The sequence below is a fragment of the Camelus bactrianus genome, chromosome 13, assembly GCF_048773025.1.
Source record: "Camelus bactrianus isolate YW-2024 breed Bactrian camel chromosome 13, ASM4877302v1, whole genome shotgun sequence".
Taxonomy (NCBI): Eukaryota; Metazoa; Chordata; class Mammalia; order Artiodactyla; family Camelidae; genus Camelus; species Camelus bactrianus.
This window is the reverse complement of record NC_133551.1, coordinates 53,661,350-53,686,922: the sequence shown is the minus strand read 5'-3', so window position 1 is coordinate 53,686,922 and position 25,573 is coordinate 53,661,350. Positions and strand designations below refer to the sequence as shown.

Sequence of the window (25,573 nt, the reverse complement as noted above, 5' to 3'; positions counted from 1 at the left end):
GTCACAGCAGGATCTCGAGTTTTTGTTGTCTTCCCGTCAACCCCTTGTGCATTTAAACCCCGTGGTGTGTGGGTCCAGGCAGACGTATCTTGGAGCAGAGGCCTCTAAGGCAGAATTTCTCCAAGTGTGGCCTCTGGTCCAGCAGCAGCACCTGGAGTGTGTTAGAAATGCAGATTCTCAGGCTCCATCCCAGACCTTGTAAATCCAACTCAGGCCCAGCCCTCCCAGGGATCCTGACGCTGGAGTTTGGGAATCACTGCTCACAGCACTGCCCCTTCCACAGGCTGCCCTCCCGCTGTCCCCCCATCCCAGCTGGAAGCCCCTTGGAGGAGAGGAGGCTGCAAGACCTCCACTGAGTCTCCCTGCTGGAGAGAGAACCCTGGGGGTGGCGTCTCTTCCCTCTGACTCTATCTCAAGACATCTCTGAACCTCACCAGCGGGGCTGATGCCAGAGTATATGAATAGCTCATTAGCTCTGCTCTGGGCTTCAATCCCTCTTAATTAGTTTTGCAAACGATATTCATAAAAAAAGAAAAAAATACCCAAACTCATCACAAATCAAATGCAGGTCCCTGCGAAGTTTGTGGATGTGGGTATATAGGAGTGTGTCTCTGTGTGTGTGTGCGCCTGTGCGTGAGAACACATTTGTGAGCGTGTGGGTGAACGTGGTGTGTGAGTGGGCGTGCTGGTGCCCGCACATTTCAGCGAATGCACATGGGCTCGGGAGTGAGCGTTCTGTTGTGGTGTCTGTGTTCACACATCCACCTCTTCTCCAGGGACCCCCCACCAAGATTACTCCTCCCCTCCTTACAAGTCATTATTCCTAATGGACCCAGGTTGCGGGGGAAACATAAACTTTCAACCCACATCTGTCCTGTTTTGCTTCCCAGCGTTCCCAGCCCTGGGTTACAGGGGCAAAGATGGCCTATTAAAGGCCTGCCCTGGTCAGCTGAGCAGCCAGGGTCCCCACTGCAGGGACTATCCTTTGGGTCCAGTCTGAGGATGTGATGAGGCTGCTGGGTGTCCCTTTATACTCGTGATGTCACGTGATGCCTGGACCCTTTACCTCTCTTGTTCCCCCCCTGCCCCTCGTCGATTCCTCTGCTCCTCTGGGGGCAGATCCTCAGGCCTCCCTCCCAGGGAGAGTCAGCTGGCAACTGGGCTGCCTGCGGGGTTGGGAGCGATGACCAGCTTTGGGGTGATGGGGCTGGGTGTGCCCCGAGATGCTTAGGCCTAGAGTCTGGGGGCACTTCCTCCCCTCCCTATTCCCCTACTGCATCCATGCTGTGAGCATGCTTGTTTGGAGCCAAGTAAATTTATGGCATAATCCTGCATGGAAATGCATGGAAATGCTGCCAACCACCATTAAGCCAAGAGAGAGGCTGCATCCCTGGCGCCCTCCGTGGTCTGCTGTCTGCTGGCTTCCACCCTTCCAGAAACAGTAGGGAGCCAGAAGCCAGTCCGACGGCCCAGATTGGCAGAGTGAGGCCATTTGTAGAAGACTCTTTATTAGTCTCACCTGGCCTGGAAGGTTTGCAGCAGGACTGTCTCCTTTGCATTAAACCTGAGCAAACCGGGGAAATGTCACTCTCTGAGTCTCAGCAAAGCCGACAGCTGATAGGATTTATCTAACTGAGATCAGTTCATCAAACTTGGGTAGAGCTGAGCGCCTGGAAAGACGGGGAAATCTGATAAAATCGTGTCTGCTTAAAATGCAAAGGCTCATCGAGATTTTGGAAACAGTCTAAGGAGAGTCTCGGTGAAGCCAGGAGGAACGTTTAGAGGCCCTGAGATGGAGCACGGCAGAATCAGTGGGCGAGGAAGTGCCTGCTTGGTGAGGTGAAGGCGGCAGGAATGCGGGAGTAGGGTGCAGGTGGCAGTTTCTGTTCTGGGTCTTTTGGGACTGAGTCCCACAAAGAAGTGACACCTACTGTGAGCAGACCCAAGGGGGTTTGGGGTGGAGGTGATGTGAGACATGGCCCTGCCCTTGAGAACCTCACAGTCTAATGGGGGAGGCAGACAGCCATGGCAACCCGTAACCTGTATACCAGCAGGGTCTATATCAGAGGCTCGAGGTGCTGATAGGAGAACAAGGTGGGAGAAAGTTGTGGTGAAGCACCTAGGCCCTGGAGTCAGTTGGGCCCAGGTTCAAACTCCAAACACAGTTTACCAGTTGTGTGTCCTTGGGCGAGTCACCTAACCTCTCTGAGCCTCACTTTCCTCAACTGTGGAATGCGTGTAACAGTTCCTACTTCTCAGGGAGTTATGAACATTGATGAAATACTGTATATAAAATGCCTAGCATCGGGTTTGGCATACAGTAAGTGCTCAGCAGTGGAGCTGGCATCCAACTGGAAGGATCTGGGAAGGCTTCTGGGAGGAGGGGAGGACATCAGGTGGACTTTGAAGGATGAGAAGGACTCTAGCTGGTGGAAATGTGGTGGAATGCCCCATATTTATGAAGAGAGACATAGGAGTTTCCCGTCTGCACATCAGTGTCCCCCTCCCCTCAGTTCCCCTAGAGGCAGAGGGGAGGCTCAGGACTAGGGGTGATGGGGGCTTGTCTCAGCAGAGTGGGTGCCCTCCCCTCCCTGCTACCTCTCGGCTCCACCCCCCAGTGGAGTGGTGAGTAGTTATCAGTCCTCCCCTCACTCCATCTCGCTGAGTAGTTATCAGTCCTCCTGAGATGTGCTGAGCAGGGATCAATTTCCTGCCATCAGTCAGGAGTGGTGGCATTTGCAGGGCAGTGTGAGGCCTGGGAAGGGGGAAGGGGGAACACGTGGTGCTCTGGGACAGAGTGCTCTGTCCTGCCCTCCCATGGCTGCCTTCTCTCCCTCAAGTCTGTCTGCTCCTCCCTCTTGCTGGGGCTTTACCAGTTTAGGATGGAGGAGAAATGAGATTTTGGTTCCCGGGTGGAGAGGGAGGATCCAGGACTGGGCTGGGTGGAGGAGCTGAGCCTGGGGAGGTGGCAGTACCGTGGCGGCCATCGGTCAAAAGAGCACTGAGTTCTGCGTGGATGGGCTTTCCTGAAGTAGGTCATCCGTATTCCGGATTCATTCAACTTTGTGGCTCTGGGTGATTCGGAGCAGAAACATGGGGCTTGTGGCAGATTCCAGCCTCAATGGAAATCCAAGGCTCAGGGGCCCAGGAGTGGGTGAGGGGAGGCTATGACTCAGGCAGTACAGAGGTCCAGATTCAGGGACCCAGGCTGCTGGGGTCTGCCTAACCTAGGCAGGAGTTTTCTTGATTTAGATGTCTGGGCTGGCCTCAGGTTTGCAACTGGCCACTGCTGACAGCCTCCTCCAGGAAGCTTCTCGGCATGCAACCAGGCCAGCAAGCCCTGCCTTTGGGTCAGGAGTCCCATGTGGGTCTGCGGTGCCTCCCCAAGTCCCTGTTTCCCTAGCTAGACACGGAGCTGCAATTTATTGGGCACTATTCGATGCCAGGCCCTGGGCCAAGTGCTTGATGTATATTAACTCGTTTAATTCTTTATCAACCTGGAGAGACAGGCATGATTAAAATTACCCCAATTTTTTGGGAAATAGGTTCTAAGAGCCTGGATCATTGCTCATGATCTTTTCCCAAATGTCACCTCTTCAGAGAATTCTTCTCTGACCACTTATTTTATTCTTTTCCACCCCTCTCCCACCCCTTGTCCTTTCCATCTTATCACTTTATTTCCTCCTTGTTTATTGCCTGCCTCCCGCACTAAAGTGGAAGCTCCATAAGAGCAGAAACCTTGTCTGTCTGGTTCCCCTATGTGTCTCCGAGCCCAGAACAGCACCCAGAACTGTGCTTTGAACAATGCATGTTTGCTGAGTGAGTGAAAGAATGGATGGATGGATGAGTGAACGAACGAATGCCGCAGGGCTGATAATAGCAGAGTGAAGATTCCAAGTAGGAACCAGGTTCAAAACAACACTACCTGCTGGCAGCCCCTGCACCAATGCCAACTGTCACTGTCAAAGGGAAAGCAACATATAGAGGGAAGGGTTGATACAAGTAGTGGATGCCTTGGGTCTGGGGTGCCAGCAGACACGCCTCAGCTTGATTGCAGCTCTGGAATGAATAGCACGGAGTCAAAGATGTGAAAATTCAGCCCCCAGCCCCTGTTGTGGTTAGTGGCTAGAGATGGAAACCAGTTCTGAGTCACTGGGGCAGAGGCAGGTGGCTGCGGGGAAGGGTGGCGATTTTCTTCGCGTTCATGGACAGGGCTGTTCACCTCTTTCGGGCCAGGAGAGGCAGACAGGGATGCACCTATTGGAACAGCACAGCTGGGGCAGACCGGGTGCTCTGCAGCGCTGGGTGCTGCTCCCCCAGCTCAGACATTTATTAGGGTTTGGGGTGGGGGAGGGATTCTATTTGTCTGGGAATGACAGGGACGGGGAGAAGGGCTTTCGGGAGATGAGTGGCAGGAGAGATAAGCCTGATGTGTGACTTTCTGACGCTTGGTTGGTTTGAAAATAAGTCCTGGGCCCAGATACAGGATTGACAGGAGGATCAGAGAGGGCCGTTTGCTTTCTGCCTTTTGACTTTGACGAGGACCCACGAGTCAGGTGACTGGGTCCTAGTGCCGGAGGAGAGGGTGGCTGTGCCATGGGTCACCTTGACTGGGCTGCTGGGGAACATCAGGTTCCCAGGCTGGTATGTTTTGGAATTAGCCCCCATGACGCTAAATTTCTGGGCTTGCCTTTGCTCCTGTTCTGGGAAGAAGCCTGTCTTGGAACTCACAGACAAAGGGCTGTGAACGAGCTGGACCGCTGGCTGTCTCCCACGTGCATCTCCAGGTCCACTTTCTGCTCTGTACCCCCTGCCGCGTGCTGCAGGAGGCTGATCGGTGTGGACAATTCAACCGGCTCCTTCATCCATTGGCTGGTTGGTTGGGTCAATGCGAGGCACTGGCAGGGAAGAGAGTGGGGTCATGGTCTCCATCCTCCACTTCCCACCCTCCCTTCCCTCTGCTTCTCCCTTGCCATGCGGTTGGCAGTTGGCTCCTACACTCTGAGGCCACAGCTCCTGCCATCCTGCCCTCTCCCTACAATTGCAGTTTCCAGATTCCCCTGCCTTGCAGGCCTGGGATAGTAACAGCTACACCTCCACTCAGAAACCACTGGACTAGAGGCTTCTGGAAGGCAGAGACCATGTCTGATCCATCCCCATATCCCATGCCCAACACAGGGAGGGCACATGCATTTTACTGTCACTGACAGAGAGACTCAGCTGGTTCAGCACATAGTTCCCAACCAATCTCTCTCTCTGCCCCTCCCTGCTCTCCATCCTTATCCAGGTTGTGGCCATCCCTACAGCTCTGAGCAGCTGGCTCCTGTCTCCAGGAAAAAAGCACAGGAGTCCTCCCTGCTCCGCAACCCCTCCCCCTGTCCTTGGCTCCCTTCTTCAGGAATCCTCTTGGGCCTTACCAGAGTCCCTGCCCATCTCGTGGCTTTTCCCTGCAGCAGGTCACCCCTCAGGCCCCCAAATGGCTGGACCCAGGTACCTCTGCCCCAGGCCTTTGTCTTCCATCGATGGTGGCCCCAGTGCCGTTACAATTACTTCTGGCCCCCCCGCCCCCCGACAGACAGAGGGGTCACTTTCATTTTAAAAATTTAATTCAGTTTAATATTTGAGTAGGTAATAAATTATCATATTTCAAGGGTATCTACAGAGGAAAGTCCCCCTCCCACCTGGTCCCCAGCCTCCCAGTCCCCTCCACGGAGGCAGGGTTTTCAGTTTCTTGTGTGTCCTTCCAGGGCCAGTCTTTGCATATAAGGGCCATATACGGATACCCCCATGTATTTTTATAAATTGTACTTTCCCCCTCTTTTGTTCACCAATGGTACCATATAATAATATATCCACAGGGTTCTGTGCTTTGCTTTGTCACTTTGTGTCTTAGTGATCACCCCCTAACAAGACAGAGTTTCCTCATTCTTTTTTTTGGGTGGGGATATACTTCACATACCGTAACATTCAGTGATTTTTAATATATTTACAGTGTTGTGCAAGCATCACCGCTATCTAATTCTGGAACATTTCCATCATCCCCCAAAGAAACCCCACACCCATGGGCAGCCACTCCCCATTCTCTTCTCCCCCAGCCGCTGACACCCACTAATCTATTTTCTGAATGAATGGGATTTGCCTATTCTGGACACTGATTATAAATGGAATCACATGATATGTGACTTTTTGGGTCTGGATTCTTTCACTCAGTATGATGTTTTCAAGATTCATCCACGTTGTAGTGTGCATGAGTACTTCATTCTTTTTTTTTTTTTAACTGAATAATATCCTGTCTTAGAGATATACTGTATTTTACTTATCCATGCCTCAGTTGATGGATGTTTAGACTATTTCTGCATTTTGGCTATGATGAATGGTGCTGCTGTGAACATCTTTGTACAAGTTGTTACGGAAACATAGGTCTCCGACTCTCCTGGTATGTACTTAGGAGTGGAATTACTGTCACTGCATTCTTCTTAATGTCCACCTAGCATCTCCTTGTATGCATAGACCACAATTTCTTTAAGCCATCACCTGTTGGTGGCCCTTTAGTCCCCTGCCCCCTTTTATTTATTTATTTTTACTATTTCAAACAATGATATGGGGAATAATTTGATATATTCACCAATTCACACATTTCCATGAATTTCTTTTTGTATAATTCTCAGAAGTGTAATTTCTGTGCCAAGGGGCATATGCATTTGTAATTTTGATAGATGTTGCCAAATTGTCTGCCCCCCAACAGAGGTTGTACCAGAAGCAATGTAGGAGATGCCAATTTCCTCTCAATCTCCCCGACACAGTCTTTTAGCAAGCTTTTCGATCTTTGCCAATCTGATAGGTGAAAGGTATACCAGGCAGTTTCATTTTGCATTTTTCTTATTATGAGTGAGGTTGAGTGTCTTTTCAGATGTTTAAGAGCTATCTCTATTTCCTTTGCCGTGAACTATCTTCATATTGTTTGCCCATTTTTTCCCATCATGTTATGGGTCTTTTTCTTATTGATTTATAAGAGCTTTTTATACAAGTGGGAAATTAATACTTTATCTGTGATAAGTACCACATATTTCTCCTGGTTTGTTGGTTGTCTTGACTTTGCTGATGGTGATTTCTGTCATGAAGTGGTATTCTATTTTTATATAGCCAAGTTTATCAGCAATTTTCTTTTTGGCTTCTGGGTGTCTTGTCAAAGGCCTTTCCCACATTAAGATCATTTTTTAAAAATTCTCTGATTGTTTCTTCTAGGCTACTTACTACTTCATTCAAAAATAATTAAATCTTTGATCCTTCTGGAGTTCACTTTGGCATAGGTGTGAGGTATGGATCTAATTTAATATTGTCTCAATGGCTTCCCAGTTGTCCTAGTAACATTATTGAATAGTTCATCTTCTCCTCAGTGACTTAAATGCCACCTTTCTCATAGACTAAATGCTCACATGTTTTTAGATTTGTTTTTGTGCTTTCTATTCTGTTCCATTGATGTGTTTGTCTACTCATAAGACATACCTACCATTTTATTCAAATTACTGCAGTTCTAGGCTACCTTTAAATACCTGATAGAGCTAGCCTCCCCTCATTACTCTTTAGAATTTTCCTGGCTATTTTGCCTGCTTATTTTTCCATATGAACCTCAAAGTCATCTCGTTTCATTAAAAATTCCCAACAGTACTTTCATTGAAACATGCACATGTTATAGATTAACTCAGGGAAAACAGATATGGCTTTCTGATGTCAATTCTTCCTATCCAAGAACATGGTATGCCTTCCCATTTGTTCAAGTCATCTTTTGGGTCCCTCAGCAGCATTTTAGGGTTTTCTTTATAAATGTATTTTTGCATACTCCTAGGCGTTTTGTCTTTTTCATTTTAATTGTAAATATCATATGTTCGTATCATATCATTATATGCCCCAACTGGCTGTCATTTTGAAGTATGAAGACCATCGACATTTGCATGTTAATTTTGTAACTAGCCATATTATTGAATTTCTTCATTGTTGGTAATAGTTTTTCGGTTGATTCTTTTTGTTGCACCAGTTATGCATATGTTTCTTCTGCAAATAATGATAAGTTTACCTACCCTTTTCAATTTTCAGATAGTTAAGTGATTTTTCTTATTTAAGTGCATTAAGTGGTACTTGCAGAACAAAGTCAGGTCATAGTGAACTTACTGAATGTCCTGGCCTTGTTCCTGACATTAATGAGAATGCTGTTAGAATTTCCTCCTTTGGGATGAAGATGGTTATAGTTGATCCTATTAAGAAGAAGTTGCTTGTTCTTATTTCATTATGAATTTTAAAAATTAAGAATGGTTGTTGATTTAAGCAGATAATTTATGCTTAGATTCTCTAATGTGGTAAATTATATTAATAGATGTCCTGACACTAATGACCTAGCATTTCTTAAGCCCCTCTTGATCATGATATATTGTTCTTTTTCTGTGTTGCCTGGATTCTATAGGCTACTCCTTTATTTAGAATTGTTACAGGGAAATAAATGTGAGATTGATCTATGATTTTTTTGTGTGTGTTCTTCCATTTGGGTAGTAGTATTAGTGCCATGCTCACTTCATAAAAATGATCTAGAAACTTTCCTTATTTTTCCATGTCCTGGAACAGTTTAAATAGTGCTGGAGAGATCCACCCATGAATGATTTGGTAGAATTCAAGGGGCCAACTTCAACCTGCTCTTGACCTGGGAAGATAGTCTCAGTAACTCAGGTGAGCCTGTCACCGCTGTGGTTGGTCCAGCAGGACAGTTTCGGTGGTGCTGACCGTAGGTCTCAGACATGCAGACTCCCAGGTCCTCGAGGTGGCTCCCTCCCTCCCACCATCCGGGATCTCCCTGCTGGGCGGGTCTGTAAGAATTCCACATGGAGAGATCACAGCAGAGCTGGTGGGCAGACATGACCTATGATGAAGAGACCTGGATTTGGAGGGGAGAATTTCTTCAGGCTGAGCTTGGAGATGTGGTGGCTGCTGAAGTCAGGCTGGGCTCTAGTCACCCCTTCCCTCTCCTCCTTCTCTCTCAGAGCCCACAGAGAGGAGGTTCACCTGTCAGGGTGTGTGTGTCCCCATGTCTAGGGAGCGGAGCCTGACCCCGATCCACCCTCTGTTGCAGTCCTCCGCTGATCTCTCTGTCTGTGGGGGTCCAGGTGGCCGTGGTGCTTCTGCTGGTCCCTGGTCACCTGCTGTTGTAGCACCTGTGTCCAGCAACCAGCAGCGGACAGCTCCAGATTCTGTGAGTCTGCCAAGGACGCGTCTTCTTGACACTTCATAAACGCTGCTTTATAAGCTGCGGGTGCGTCTCCCACCTCCCCCTCCTCCTCCCGCCTGCTCCCACCCCTTCAGGCCTGCTGGCACAGTTTAATTTCCAGCCCTGGTATTTCGCCCCAGCCCGTGACAACCTCAGGTGGAAGCAATTTCACCGTCTTGTAACTCACCGGGTCATTATAATTAGTATCCAGGCACCTGGGGCGAGGGCGGAAGAAAGGAAAGAAAGAGTTGATCCAGCCAGGCGAGGAGCAGCCTCTGGGGGCTGGGGGCTGGGGGCTGGGGGCTGGGGCAGCCCTTCCTCCTGCTTCAGCTTGTAACTCAGATTTTCTCAGGGCTCTGAGTCCATCACACTCCCACCCCTTTGTGTGTGTAGGGTGGGAGACAGGCGAGGAGTCAGGCACTGCTGGGGCTGGCCCTGGTTTACACAATGGGAGTATCTGAGTGAGCTCCCCACCACCTCCCCAGAGCCCACATCTGAGGCTAGGGTACGGTGAGGGCCCTGGAGGGAGAGGAGGTACTGCACCTCCCACACCCCGCTGTCCTAAGGACCTGGCATCCCAGCACGCCGCCACTCCCTGCCTCTGGGTCCCTGCAGCCTCAGAGCCAGAGCCCATCAAGAGCTGGTGATGGTGGCCATGGGCAGACCTGTGTACAGCCCCAGGAACAAGCAGGAGTGCGTGTGACTCCGAGAGAAGCAGCCAGGTAGGGGAACAGGACATATCAGGGAGCAAAATTTCCCATCAGGTTGGTAAAGACTTTTTGGTTTCAGGCAATGGAAACAGACTTAAGCAAGAGAGGGAATTTATGGCCAGGGTGTTGGGCCATCTCAAAGCTAACAGGCAGTAACCAGAGGAGAATCGGCAGCTTTGGAAAGTCAAGACCAAGGTAGCCCCAAGGATCCTGGAGGTCAGAGGAGGTGGGTCTTCTCTCCAGGGAGCAGTTTATGTGCTCATTAACTCCTGCAGCTAATGCTGCTCGGCTCCAGAGCTCCCCATCTCCGTTTCCCAGTTAAAAATTCCAAATTCCTCATAGTGGCTCATTCATTCATTTGTTCGTTTGTTGGTTCATTTGTTCAATAAATATTTATCGAGCCCCTCCTGTGTGGTAAGCAGAATTCAGGCAGGCCCCCAGGAGACAGCAGTGATCAAATGAAATAAAAGTACTTCTCTGGCATCTTACATTGTGAGAGGGACAGACTCTGAAAGGCTCAGTTGGGCTTGGGTGTCCACCCTAAGCCAATCAGCTGTGGCCAGGTGGGTTTCGTGAGCCAGGAGGCCACCCAAATTGGTTCTACTACAATGGTCAAATAGCCCTTTAAGGCACATGTCTGCTCTTGATCAACATTGTAGAAAGCAGGTGGCAGGCTTAATAGAAGCAAGGCTTTGTGGCACTTATTCTTGCTTCTAGGCAGCGAGGCTTAGCTCTGGACAGGCTGGGTGTTCTCAAGGAGGATACTGGCCATGGCGCATCCCCCAGGCTCTTTGCATCCTCCATTTCCAAGTGGGAGGGACAAGGGGCTGGGGAAGGGCTACCTGCACCCACAGATTTCTCTGTGCGCCAGACCTGACTCAGCTGGCCGCTGTGGGTGAGGGTTGGATCCCCTCTCTCCTGCCCACCTTCTCTCCTCTTCTGTCCCTGCCCTGCCTGCAAGCTTCCATGGACAGAGACCAGGCTTGCTCCTTCTGGTAGCCACCATGGCGAGATCCATGGTGAGAGACAGCTCTGGGCAGTCTTGGTGAAGGCTGGGACATGTCTGCTCCCCACGCCCCATCTCTGAGCACCCCATACCCCCTGGGGACCGAGTCTGTCTTGTTCACTGCTGCTCCCTTTGTTCCACACTCAGCTCAGGAAAATAGCTCACAAGTCTCCTGCTTCCCTTCCTCTTCCAGCCCCCCTCCCCAGATTTTTTGGCCAAGCCCTAGGAGACCTGACTTAGCTGTACCGGGTCTCAGCAGATGGTGCTCCGGACGCCTGTGCAGACTCCCCGGGAAATTCCCAAATCAATCACTCGGGCTTCCCACTTTAGACCCAATTCGTAAGGTCCCGGGCGACTACCCCTCCCGGGCCGGAGCCTTGAAAGGGGACTGCTTCTAATAATACCATTATTCTCCTTAGCCGGGGGCAGGCTGAGCCCTCAGTGAAGCGGGCCTGCCATTAGAACCCTGCAGAAACAAAGTAATAGCCTGCCCAGAAAGCCATTTGTAATGTTGCTATAATTCCCATGATTCATTAAACAGGAATGGAAAATGATAACATTTCCCCTGGAAAAAAAACTCCTCCTGGAGTCGCATGCTGAGTTCACTTGGCTCAACTATTTTATTGACTAAGCATCTTGTTGTGCTGATGTGAAGAGCATGCGGGCCCAGTGCCACTTAGTTTTACATCAGCTGAAATGGAAGCAAAGGAGGGGGTCCTGCGGGGGCTGGGGCTTGACCTTGGAAATGGAGCCGCCGCCCCCACTTGGGTGCCCAGTCTGGCATCTCTTGAAGGCTGAAGCCCTCTGGGGCTGAGGGTTCATTTGACTGAAGCCCGTCCTGCGTCCTCCCTTGGTGGCGGGTGAGGTGAACAGGGGGAGAGCAGAGTAGAAAGGCTTGCTCTGCCTGTGTCTGAGCCCAGAGTGGGCATCGCTCTGCCCTGTGGGATGCCCACCTTAGGGCCCTTCCCCAGCCCTCATCACATGTATGATCTGTGACCCCCAGATACTTGCTCATCCTCACTGTTGCCTTTAAATGCCTCAGATCACTCACCACTCAGTCCCCAGTTAGCAGCCTGGGTGTTGTCCTTGACACCCTCCTTCCATTACTGATCAGTTGGCCACCAGGCCCCCCCCCCCCCACCAGATGTCTGGCAGAGAGGCCACCCCTCCCTCCACCGTCACTGTCCAAGTTCAGGCCTCGCCATCTCCTGCCCACCCAGTCCCGCCATGGCCGGCTGCCCGACGGAGTCCGTGGGCCCAGCCTCTCCCTCCACAATGAAGCCTCTACAGTGTGGCTGGAGTGATTGTTCTAAACAGTAACTCTGACCCTTCTGCCTCTCTTAGAACCTCAGCAGGCTCCCCATTGCTTGTGGGATCAATCCAGAATGCCCTCAGTCTCCCTAGCCAGCCCCACCTCCCGCCACCCCAACCCTGGTCCCATCATGCATTCCTGGTTTTACAGCCCTCAGGATCACCTGAGGTCCCCAGGCGGTACCATGTGTGTTCACGCCTTTTTGATGCTATTCCCTCAGTCTGAAAAGCTCTTTGCCATTCTTCATTCCTTGGAAATCCCAACTTCCTCCTCCTGCCAGCTCTCCTGCGGCCTTCCCCATCACAGGGAATGGCATCCCCACTTCTGGCTTGTACACCCCCAAACCTTGGAGTCACCCTTTTGGCCTCTCTCTCTCATACCCTGTATCCCTGTATCTAATCTGTCACCAAATCCTGTTGCCTCTAATTTCAAAACATAGCAAGAAGCTGACCATTCTCACCACTCGGTCCCAGGGCTGGCAGGGCCAGGGGCTGGTCTGGGTTAGTGTGGTAGCCTCGTCACGGGTCTCCCTGCTTCTGTCCTTCCTCCCTCTGTCCCCATTCCGTCACCCACATGTCTGAGTTCGCTGTTCCTTTGTTGAAAACTCCTTCACTGGCTTCTCATTTCACTCAGAGGGAAAGCTGCTGCCCTCACCACAATCTTAAAGATCTTATACAGTCTGCGCCCCCATGGCCTCCCTGACCTCACTTCTTACTGCTCCCCCCATGCTTGCTCTGCTTTAGCTGCACTGGCTTCCTTGCTTTTTCTTGGTCACACCAAGCATGCTCCTGCCTCTGGGCCTTTGCATGTGCTCTTCTTGCTGTCCTGCAACACTGGCCTCAGTTCTCTGCCCCTTCTCAGGGACACATTTTATGACTTTCTTCTTTAAAGCTGCAAACTTCCTACTTCTTTCTTTCCATTTCCTTTTTCTCCATACCATGTGTCACCAACACACTGTATATTTTCTTATTTTAGTTTAAATTATTTAGTTTGTTTCCCTCCACCAGACTTAAAGCTCCATGAGGGCCGGGACGTTTTGGGGATCTTTTTGTTTATTTCTATATCCCCAAAACTGTTTGAATGCAGTAGACAAGCAAAAAAAAAAAAATATCTGTTGAATAAATGAGTCATGCCAACTTCCTTCTCGCTCAGCTTTCCCTGACCCCCTCCTGGTCCGTCCAGACTGAAGAGATCACTCGCTCTGTGTTCCCATAGCACCTCATTTAAGCCTCTGATAGGGCAAAGGGTCATTTATCGTGTTCATTGGCAGCTTGATCTCCCACCGCTGGGGAACGCGGGGAGGACAGCCCTCTGTCTTATTCACGTCTGGGTTCAAGTCCCCAGCACGGGTTTGGCCTGCGGCAGGTTCTCAATATACATGTTGGGAATTTATTTTTCTTGCGTTGTCCCTTGTTGCCAGTCTGCCCTGCAGAGCCAGGCCTGTCCCTGTGAAGACCCCGAGGCCCGGAGTGGAGGAGGCTGGCTCCCTGTCAGAAGCAGAGCCAAGAGGGAGCCTTTGGTCTCTCGGGTGATGGGGTGCAGCCCCTGCAGGGACAGAGCCTGGTTCCTCTCTGCTGAGTGTGGGCCAGAGCTAAGGAGGAGGCCGGGAGCTTCTGAGCTGGTCACATTCAGCAATCAGATCAGTGTGGACCCTGCCACTGGGCCATGATGTTGCCAATAATTTCCTGACTCAGAAACTGCTTTGAAACTCTCACAACCCACTCTGCTGAGTGATCTTCCTGGAAATGGGACTGAGCAGAAGCTCCTGGGGGATGAGTCTGGCCCAGAGTCACCTCCTCACACCCACTCTAATGAGAGCTGAAGCCTGTTCACCTGGGGTGGGGTGCAGTTCTCAGAAGTGGGTATTCCAAGCCCCGTGGACCATAGGGAGCAAAGACTGGGGAAGTCCCCTCCTTTGTTGTCGCCACCCAACATTTCTCATGCTGGACTTTGTCTTAGTGTGACCCAGGGAATGCCTGGGAACCAACATCCTTAACCCTGTCCCAGCCATGAGGCCTGGGCATGGGTGCAGGGGCCGCATTCTCCCCAGCAGAGCCAGACACTCCCTAACTAGGTACTTGGACAATGTCTGATGAATTTGCAAGAATAAAAGCTAGTTTCTACCTAGTGTGGGAGTGAGCCCTACTTTGTGATCTTGCAGGGAAAGTGGTTTAGCTGCTTCTTGAATACTTCCTGTCATGGGGAGGTCACTACCTAGTCAAATTTCAGAATTTTGGATTTTCTAGAAGCAGACTCTGAGACAAGGATTCAGGTACAACTAGCTTATCGGGGAGGTGGCTTGGGAAATACTGGTAGGGGAGAGGGAAGGTGGAGCAGGGAAGGGAAGGAAGTCGACGAGGAATGTGATGTGAACAAGTTGCAGTTACGGACAAGCGAGTATAATCCTGCTGTAGAAGGTGCAGAACGTGTCTCAGAGTTATCCCAGTCAAGGACGAAGTTGGTGTTCATTCACTAACTCCTGTCAGTCATCGGCTGCTGCCAGCTTCGGACACTTCCAGCTGCCCAGTGTACGATCTGAGCATGGTGTACAGGTGCTGGCTGTAAGCTAGGGGGAGCATGGGTGGGCTTCTGTTGCAGAATAGGTATCTTCTGACTTTTGCATTTCTTCTTAGGGCACTGGTACCCTGAGCAGTGAATCACCCATTCTCTCCCTACCCCTCCCCCAATCATTGGCTCCACCCCTGTAGCTCTGTTCCCTTCTCTCTGGTCTTCTGCCCCACCCCGATCCAGGTTGCAGTCACCCCTCACCTAGATTCAGCTTCCTAGCAGTTTTCTTGTCTCCTGTCTCAGCTCACCCTAGTCTGTCTCTTTCTTTTCACAGCTTCCAGCATGAGCTTTCAAAACTCCTCTGTCACTGTGCTTTTCACACTGCACACGTGTTGTCATGTGTTGACATTACCTGCTTCTGCCTTCCCCTTGGGAAATCTAGCTCCTCCTTCGGAGTTCAGTTCTGATGTCACCTCCTCCATGAAGTCTGCAGGGATCCTTCCAGCTGGGAGGACTCTGTCTACTCTGTGCTGTTACAGCTTCTGGAACTTCTGGTACCGTTTGTGTTGCTATGAAAAAAAAATTGAGTACTTACTATGTACCAGGCTCCGTGCCAGAGGCCTTGTATATATTTTACCTCATTTAATGTATATTTTAAAATGTAATATTTTGTTATCATTGAGCAATACAGCATATACACAGAAAAGTACAGAAAGTATAAGGTAACAAGTAATTATAAAGCAACCTGGGTGGTCAACCTGCTCAGGTCCAGAAATAGAATTATTTCACTGATGAGAAAACATGGGCCCAAAATAGGTTATATGATTGCCAGGATAGGCAAGGGGCTGGTTGGAGGGTTGGCGTCAATGTTTCAGGGCAGACCTCAGGTTCAAGCCATCATTGCCTCACTCCTCTTTCACCTCATTAGCCAAAAAAGTGAGTCATCCATCAGCCACTGCTTAATGTAGAAATGGGCCAATTGCAACCAAGTCCTGTTTCTTGGTTTTCAGCTCTGCTGGAGCTGAAGACCCCCAGGGGCTTATGTCTACTCCCCGGGACAGGCTCAGGGATCCAGCCGTCTACCAGCCCCAGTCCCAATGTCAACCTCAATGCCAGTTCCAATGTCAACTTGGGCCAGATCCGTTTCCAGTCCCAACCCCAGTTTCTCCCCTGCCCCATCCTAGTCCTAGCCCAGCCCCAGCCCCAGCCCCAGCCCTAGCCCCATCCCTCTCCAGCCTCTGGGGTTTGAAGGTGCCAGGATCTCTGGCCAGTGTCCTAAGGGCCTACTTTCTCTGGGTTCACCTGAGTGCTGAGTCTGCCCCTCAGTCCCACACCAGCACTGCAAACAGGGAAATCCTGGGTCATCCTGGAAGGGGCAGTCTGGGAGCACTGAGACTGTCTCCAGCCAGCTCTACCAGGAGGTTTCAGATTCATTACCTCCTCTGGGGGCTGAGGGCCTGGAGCTGGTACAAGTATCCTCCTGTTGTGAGAGTCAACCCCTCACAGAAGTCTGCCCTCTAATATTGCTCTGAGGACCAGGGTAGCATGCATGCTTTTGTGTGTGTGTACATATGTGTGAACCTAAAAATATATGCATGTACTTGTATATCTGCACAGGTGTTTTCATGTGTGGCTCTGCACCTGCAACCCTCAGAGCACACCCAGGGTTATGTCTATTCCTGAGCTCTTGCCGTAAAAAGGCCATGCACAGCCTGGAGGTGTCCAGAGGAGGGGAGGCTTGGGACTTACCTTGGACACTTGATGAAGGGGCCAAGGGAAGATGCTCATCACCAGAGACAGCAGGTTCAGCGGCCACTAGCTCTGGGTACAGAGAGTGGTACTCTACCAGCTCATGGTCAAGATTCAGGAATGGGGGTGTGTCGTGAGCAGAGACCACTGCAGCCTCCCCTCCTGGGGTTTCCCTTGGTAATCAGAGGCCGTGAAATGAGGTGTTTCAGCTTCCTGAGCCAGAAATGGGCAAACCACAGGGAGGGCGATTTGCTTTTCAGATCCAGCTGCTCCAGCTGGAGTCTTAATACCTGAACGGCCACTTCTCCTGCCCTCTCTGCAAAGCTATCTGACTTGACCCAAGGAGGCCTGGGCAGGGTTTAGGTCAGAGCCCCCTGATCATTCTTAACCCTCAGGAAAAGACAGGATGGGGGCACCACCTCATCCCCCCAGTTCCCACAAACCTGAGGACTCAGTGACCTCCCAGATCTGGCTGTGTTTCCTGTAGCCCCTGCCCCATGGCACTGGCACCTCACCTTGACTCACAGGCAACAAGCATTTATTAAGCATTTCCTTTGATTTAGGTGTTCTTCTAGGTGCTGGGGAACATAATCTAAAAACCCTTGCACTTCTGGAACCACCATTTTCAACACACAGGAGATGGATCACAAATGTTAATCAGTACAATAGAGAGTATGTTAGATGTGACAAGTTCCGTGAGAAAAATGAAGCCAAGACAAAGAATAGAGTGTTCAGGGTTGTGATGTTAATTAGCATGGTCCCGGGAGGGGATACATGAGCCAAGACCTGAAAGAGGGGGAGAGTGACTTGTGTGGAGAGGAAAGGGCCAGGCAGGTGCTGGCAGTCTCCCCTGGTTCAAGGGCACATGGTAGCAGAGGAGGGGGGATCCCCCTCTGCTGGATGCTTGGGTTTGTGGAGAGAGATATAAAATCAAAGACCTGCAGATTCATCATCTCGCTGCCATTTATTGAGCCCTGTTACTGGCCGAGTTCTGTTCCAAGTGTCATCATAGTGCCATCTCAACAATCCCACAATAACCTTAGGAGGTTGGCCCTTGGACTAGTCCCATTGAGTAGATGAGAAAACTGAGGCTCAGGGAAGTCATGTGACTGTCCAAGGTGACACAGACCATGACAGAGCCCTGATTGGAACCCAGACTTCTCAGGTGCCAAATCCCACACTCTGAAAACTTTAAAGTCTCTCAAAAATGGGGTGAGGGGAGCAGCCGTGAGTTATTAAACCTGGCCCTACATTGGGGAGATTTGAATTCGGTCCCCCAAGGTTCCCTCTGGAAGGTAGCCTCTAGGTCACAGCTTTCTGGGAGGTTTCTTCCTCCTGAATTTTCCCTCTCTCTACATTTAGGGGTTCTCTGTTTTCCACAAATCTAGGCACCTAGCAGGTGCTTGGAGTCTCCATGGGTCCAAACCAAGTTCTGTCTACCATCCTGCCTCCCCCAAGAAGTCTTCCCTGATTGAGCCCTTGATGTCCGGTGGCTGCTGCTCTCTCTGCCCAGTCCTGATGTTGAATATCTCCTTAGCCCCATTTCCCTAATTGCCTCCTCTCATGGGCTAGATTGTGTCTCTCCTACCCCCTAATCCATGTGTTGAAGTCTCAAGCCCCCAGTACCTCTGAATGTGACTGTGTTTGGAGAGAGGGCCTTTAAGAGGTGATTAAGATAAAATGAGGTCGTATGGATGAGTCCTAATCCAGTATGACAGGTGTCCTTATAAGAAGAAATTAGGACAGGGACACACACAGAATGAAGACCCTGTGAAGACATAGGAGAAGGTGGTCATCTATAATAAGCCAAGGAGAGAGGCCTCAGAAAAAAGCCACCCTGCTGACACCTTGACCTCAGACCTCCAGCCTCCAGAACTGTGGCACATTAAATTTCTGTTGTTTAAGCTCCCGGTCCGTGGTATTTTGTTCTAGAAGCCCTAGCAAACGAATGCACCTCCTTTCCACTTTTCCAAATCTCTGCTCTGGATGCACGAGCAGTGCCTCCTGGGCTCTCTCTCCCCGGCTAGGAGCACGGCGAGCCCCCACCTCCTGGCATTACTGGCCTGGGTCCCAGGGAATAGAGGTCAAGGTCGCTGGCTCGCCCCAGCCACAGGCTGGGCTGACATTCCCATTTGCTGACAGCCCATCAAAGCAACATTCCCCCAACTGACACCGCAATATGCAGCTATTCCGCCACGCTGCCCTTCTGACACACAGGCATCCCGCCACCCTGTCATTCTGATCTGTCGGCTGTCGGCCTCGCTTACAGCTCACCCCAGCAAAAGCCCACAAAACTGACACTCAGAGGCAGGGACAGGCCGCAGCCGCTCTCCTCCCTGGCCACGTTCTGCCACACTGACAGCCGGCCCCGTGGACACTGTGGGCGCTCTGTTACACTGACCTCTCCCTGTGCTGGCCTTCCTGCTTGTCATAATGTCAGGGTCAGCCAGCCTTCCCGTCCACCAGCTGATGAGAATTCTGTGCATTTATCTCTTTCTCTGTGTGTCACTAACATGGTCCTCCCACCTGCCCTCCACTCCTTGCCTCCATTCTGCTCATCCTCACCTGTAACCCTCAGCACTGACCTCGCCCCACGCAGCCCCCTCCCGATCGGACCTGTGACGTCTACTCTGAAGCTTCTTTAAAAAAATTATCTATTTATTTATTATTGTATTATGTAATTATTTTATTTTGGCGGTGGGGGGGTTATTAGGTTTATTTATTTTTAGAGGAGGTACTGGAACCTAGGACCTCTTGCACACTAAGCATGTGCTCTACCACGTGAGCTGTACCCTCCCCCCCATACTAACTGCTTCTTTAGCCCAGATGAACTAGACATATTTTAGGCCGCTCACACCACCTCTGGGGAAGCACTGGCTTCTATCCCTTGCCGAGTGTGCCGAGAGCCATGTGAGCTGCCCTGAAACAACAGAGGCCTTTCCATAGGTTGGCCACGGGACATTGAACTTTTTTTTTCATGTATATATTTTTTATTGACGTATAGTCAGTTTACAATGTTGTGTCAATTTCTGGTGTACAGCACAATGCTTCAGTCACACATGAATATACGTATATTCATTTTCATATTCTTTTTCACCATAGACTACTACAAGATATTGAATATATTTCCCTGTGCTATACAGTATAAACTTGTTGTTAATCTATTTTATATATATTAATTAGTATCTGCAAATCTCCAACTTCCAATTTATCCCTTTCCACCCCCCCCTGCTGGTAACCATAAGTTTGTTTTCTACGTCTGTGAGTCTGTTTCTGTTTTGTAAATAAGTTCATTTGTCTTTTTTTTTTTTCAGATTCCACATGTAAGTGATATCATATGGTATTTTTCTTTCTCTTTCTGACTTACTTCACTTAGAATGACATTTTCCATGTCCATCCATGTTGCTGCAAATGGCATTATTTTATTCTTTTTTATGGCTGAGTAGTGTTCCATTGTGAAGAAGCCATTGAACTGTTTTTAGTCACCACATTTCTAACACCAAATATGTGGACTCTTCCAACGCTAAACACCAATTCTCTGTTTCTCCAACACCTGCTGGGTGTCCAATCATTCAATTCAATTCTGACGCTAAATACCCAGAGTTAGCATCAGACCCCACAAGTTAAAGGGCTCAGTCCCACAAGACTGCTCCCCAAATCCCCACTTTAGATACTGGTTGCAAGTTCTGGGCTTCCTGTACTTCTGAATGATTGGCTATAAACCAGAGGTTCCCATGACCCCTCCTCAGGTTTGATAATTTGCTAGAATTATCACAGAATTCAGGAAATCATTTTGTATACACTTACCGAATTATTAGAAAGGATACAACTCAAGGACAGCCAAAGGCAAGAGCTGTAGGGGGCAAGATCTGGGGAAGGGGCTAGAAGCTTCCATGTCTTCTCTGGGCTTGTCACCCTCCCAGCACCTCGATTGACCAGCTTGGAAGCTCTGCAAACCCAGTTGCTCAGGATTTTTTATGGTAGTTTCTTTATGCTGGCATGATTGATTAAACCATGGCCATTAGTGATTAACTCAATCTCCAACCCCTCTCCCCTCCCTGGAGGTTCTGGAGTAGGAGCGTGTTCCAACCCTCTAATCATGCCTCGGTCTTTCAGCAACCAGCCCCCATCCTGCAGCTCTCTAGGGACTGCAGCTATCAGTCATCTCATTAGCATACGAAAGACACTCTAAATACTCGGAGATGCCAATGGTTTTAGGGGCTGTGTGCCAGGAGCCAGACAAAGAGCAAATATTTACTTTTTATTATATCATGCCCATGCATATGTGTAATTTCAACAAATCCCCTTTTCCCTGAAGTAATGAATGAGAGTCTATCTGTTGTCGCTGAAAGATCGCCAGGTGGTCGTTTCCTGTACTGACATCCAGTATCTCCCTTAGCCTTTACTTACTCCCTCTACCCATCCCAGCAACTCTGGGTTCTGAGCTCAGCTGCTCCACGTACTAAATTGTGTGAACTTGGGCAAGCCCCACTCTGCCGCTGAGTCTCAGTTCCCTCATCTACAAAATAGAGATGGTACTGACAGTACCCCCTCCCACAGTGTTGTTGTGAGAAGCCAATGGGACATGCGTGTGTAGATGGAAATAAAATGTACAACCTAAAAGCTGAGAGTCATGTTTTAATCGGCAGCATTTCTGAGAACTCAGCCCAGGATGACAGCCTCTCTGATAGCTCTGAAGGACTGACCTCTGAAGAGGTAGGGAGGAGCCAGGATATATAGGAGTTTTTACAACAAAGACCAAGTAGTCGGAACATCAAAAGATTACTGTTAATTAAAGAAAACCAGACATCTCAAGTTAAAGAATCGAGTGCTTTTTTATGTACGGCAAAGGTCTGGGTTCATTGAAATCGTTCCTTTGACGTGCACCTAGCTATGTAGGACCAGTATCCTGTTCTTGCACATCCTGATTTCCCTCAGGGTGAACCGTTGGGGTGGCTGCAGAATCTGGGCTTCCTGCTTGTTTGCATCCTGAGTTCCTTCTGCTCAGCGTCAGGGGCGGTGGTAGCGGCTGATGACTTGATGGCCACAGCATTCTTTGTTTACTGATACGGCTTGCAATATTTTTCATTCACACACATAAAACACAGAGTGAGGGCGTGGCGTAGAGTAAGTGCTCCATAAACAGGGCAGCAGTTTCAGGCTCTGGGGCCAGATGCTGGAGCTCAGCTCCCTGGGTTCATGTCTAGGTACCACTACTTCCTAGCTGTGTGACCCAGGGAAAGTGGCTTCACATCTCTGGGTGTTCTATGTAAAATAGATGTATCAATGGTATTTACCTCGTAGAATCACTGTGAGAATTAAATGGCTGAAGATTAAAAGGGCTTAGATCAGTGTCTGGCACTGAGTAAATTCTATACAAGTCTTAGCTATGATTGGCCCTATTATTATTAGTTATATTAGCATCATGTAGACTGTTAGTTACAGTTACACGAGTGTTAGCTGCTGTTGCTCACCCAGGCTTCCAGCAGTTGACGCAATGCCAGTGGAATCCTTCAGCGCACTAATGGCTCACAGATGCTTTGTTCCTCTTTGTCCATCCCAGCGCCTCTATCCTGCTGTAGTGTCCCACCTGGTCGCCCATTCCCTTCTGCCTGGGCGCTCTTCCCGTCTTCACCTGGACAATCCCCTGCGTGCTTCTGATCTCAGGCCACAGGCTGCTTCCTTAGGGAAGCCTCTCACAGTCCTTGGTAAGTCAGTCCCTGTTACACGCGCTCAGGAGACCACGTGCCTCTTGTACGGCGTGCTGATTATCATTTTACCTCTATTTCTGTGATTGTCTGATTCAAGTCTGTCTCCTTTCTTGACCATAAACTCCCTGAGATCACTGATGTGTCTGTCCTTTGCTCACTTTTTAACTCTCCGTGCTGATGCTCCGCAGGCGCCCAGTACATATTTGTTGAACGAAAGAGTGAATGAATGAATGAGTGAATACATGCATGAAGGCCCAGTGCCCCCGTCTTCCTCCTGGTCTTCCTGGGCTGGGGACCTTCTCCTGGGGGGCTGCATCAGAGCTGGGCTCTCAGTCCATTCCCTGATGTCATTCTGTGAGCTCCCCAGTTGAGGGGAGGAGCAAGTGGGACTCATAACTAGACACACAGGTTGGATGCAGCCAGAAAGGTCCCAGCATCCATGTTTCCAGCTGTGTGTGGGCAGCAGACATCCTCATCCCAAGGTGGCGCTCCATCACGCCTCCTGTTCCTGGGCGGTCTTCCTACTATACTCACCCACCTTCTCTGGCTAAATCTTCTGACTTTAGACGCTCTCCAGGATGGCTCTGTCTTCCTTGAAGTGTCTCGCTAGCCTGTCTGGGGGGTGTCTGGAGGCCCTGACTCTACCAGTCAGTCTTGAATTGAAATTCTGAGCATGGCTGCCTGGTCCAGCCATCATCGCGACTGCACTGTTTTGGGGAGGAGTGGATTCCAGAGACCCTCCATCCTTGCCTGTCGATGTGCTAGCTGAAGCCCTGATTTCCATGTCCCTCCGGGATGTTTGAGCTTGAGTGCTAGTCTCCTTATCCACCCACCCCGTGGAGTTGGATTCCTGCACAGGACCTAACAGGGGTCAGAGTGTGTTTGTGGAGTAAGTGAGTTTGAATTCCAGCTCTGCCACCAGCTTTCTGAACTTGGGCAAGCTGTGTCACTTCTCAAACCTCTGTTGTTTCACTTAAATTCCTGCTTAGCTTCTGGTGAGGTTCCATCTAGCAAGAGAGAGGATGAGGGACATTTGGAAACAGTGAATATGGAAGCCATTTGTCTCCAACCTGACACTTGCCCCAGGCCCTCTGACACCTTACTGGCTTCTAGGTCATTGTCCACTTTCTCCTCCTTTGCTCTTGGACCTGGCCCAGTCTTCACCCATGTCCTGGATCCTGCCCTCCCCATCCATTGAGCCCCCACCCATCAGTGTGCTTCCAATGTGTTATTTTATGCACAAACATGTTTGCATTCTTCTACCTACAAGACAACTTGAACCATGAAGTCCCTTGAACATAGCACCTCCCTCTTCACACACATGGCTTACCTTCTCTTCATGGTCAAATTTTGAGAAGGAATAGTCTAAACATAGTTAATCAAATCCTGGCTTTCCTTGCAGTTGCATGCCTTGGGCAAGTCCCTTATCTCTCTGTGACTCAGTTTCCTCATCTGTAAAGTGGGATTAATAATGTTTACCGTACAGGGATGTGAGGAGGGTCAAGTGAGATGACCCACGTGGAACAAAACAGCGCAGTCTGACACATGGGAAGAGCTCATTAAATATTTAGTGGCTATTATTATTGTTGTTTATCTCCAATGTTATCCTCAATCTGCTACAGCTGAACTCCCTCCCTGCCCTGAACAAAACCACCTCTCGGTTGAATCACCAGTGATGTTGCAGTAGCCCTTCCCCATCTCCCTCCCTCCCAACTTCTCCGCAGTCTTTGATAGGGCAGTGGGGATTCTCAGGGCGAGGTGGGAGGCTCCCGAAGTCCTGCGGGGAATGTCAACCTGTGGCCGAGGGAAGCTCGTGGGACAGCCCCACAACGAACAGCAGGGCTGATGTGGGGCTTGTCATGCCCTTGGTGCTCAATTTTGTTGAATAAATAGACGGTCCCTCCAGGAGGGGCTCTGAAAGTGTAGGCAATAGGACTTCCATGAGTTTCAGTGTGTTTGGAAACTGTGCTGGGCTGAGGACTGGTCATTTCAAGGCTATTCTAAAGGAATTTGGACTGGCAGTCCCTTGAGGGCAGGCACCATTTGTTTTATGTGACTGGCACAGAGTAGCATCCATAATTTTCTATTAAATACACAAGAATGGGGGTGAATATCCTCTCCTCCCCCCGCCACCCCATGGAACCAGCACACAGCCCTGTCTGTGCAGTTATGATGAAGAACAGGGGGTTAATGCTTCTGCGGGGTAAGCTCACAGCTTTGTCTCTGCAGTTCTGGGAGGAACCTTTTTCCTTTTTAGCTCAGGCAGCCTGGCTCCTGCATTGCACAGAGGGCCTGGTTTGATCTCTTATTTATTACAGAGAATATTCTCTGTTATGGTGAGTGCAGGGGATAGAGTTTTAGGAGCCTGAATTTTCACTACCTTTGCCAGCCAGCCTGTTGGGGACTCTGGCACCTCCACTGGCCCCTCTGGTACTGCATTCATTCTCTGACTCATTCATTCTTTCACTTATCAAGTATATTGAACACCCATCTTGGGCCAGGTAGAGGAGAGACCAGAATGAGAAACACGAAGACTGTCTATGGTAAGTTAAATAGTGATCCCCCAAAGATACCAGGTCCCAGCCCCCAGAATCTGTGAACATCGCCTTATATGAGAAAATGAACTTTACAGATATGATTAAGTTAAGGATCTTGAGCTGGGGAGATTATTCTGGATTAATCAGAGAAACCCTAAATGTTATCACATGTCCTTAGAAGACGGAGGCAGAGGGAGATTTGACACAGAAGAGAATGTGATGTGAGCAGAGATTGAAGAGATGCTCTTGCTCTTTGAAGATGAAGGAGGCAGCCAGCAGCCAAGGAATCCAGTTGGCCAATGGGAACTGAAGAAGACAAGGAAACAGATTCTCCCTTCAGAGGCTCCAGAAGGAACCAGCCCTGCCAACACCTTGACTTTAGTCCAGTGAAACTGATTTTGGATTTCTGACCTCAAGGACAGCAGAGAATAAATCTGTGTTGTTTAAACCACTGAGTCTGTGGCAACTTGTTTCAATGGTAATAGCAAAGAAATATATTACCCTAAAGTATTCAATGCCTAGGGGAGAAAATGGACACCTTTGTACAGGGATAAGTGCTATCACAGGGTACAATGGAAGGGGAGGAGTGTAACGGGAGCTGAGAGCCACCTTTGGGATGGGGAAGGTAGCCCTGGAGGGATTCCCCAAGAAGGAGCTGCTTGCTGAGATAGAGCTCAAAGAATGGTTAAGGATTCAAGAAATCAGCATGAAAAGCAGCACCTGCATAGGTAAACCAGGAACGTGAAATAACAAAGTCCATTTGCCGATCTGTGGAAGGTGGGGAGTG

General features: G+C 49.7%; 1 long non-coding RNA gene across 1 annotated transcript in view; it reads left to right on the top strand.

The window, feature by feature from the left end:
* LOC141579611 (uncharacterized) overlaps positions 1-25,229 on the top strand; it is a 58,392-nt gene extending 33,163 nt beyond the window's left edge. Inside the window, exons 3-4 of the long non-coding RNA XR_012511342.1 lie at positions 22,102-22,246; positions 24,965-25,229. This is a non-coding gene — a long non-coding RNA (uncharacterized LOC141579611). The remainder of the gene's footprint in view (positions 1-22,101; positions 22,247-24,964) is intronic.
* Positions 25,230-25,573: the final 344 nt, after the last annotated feature.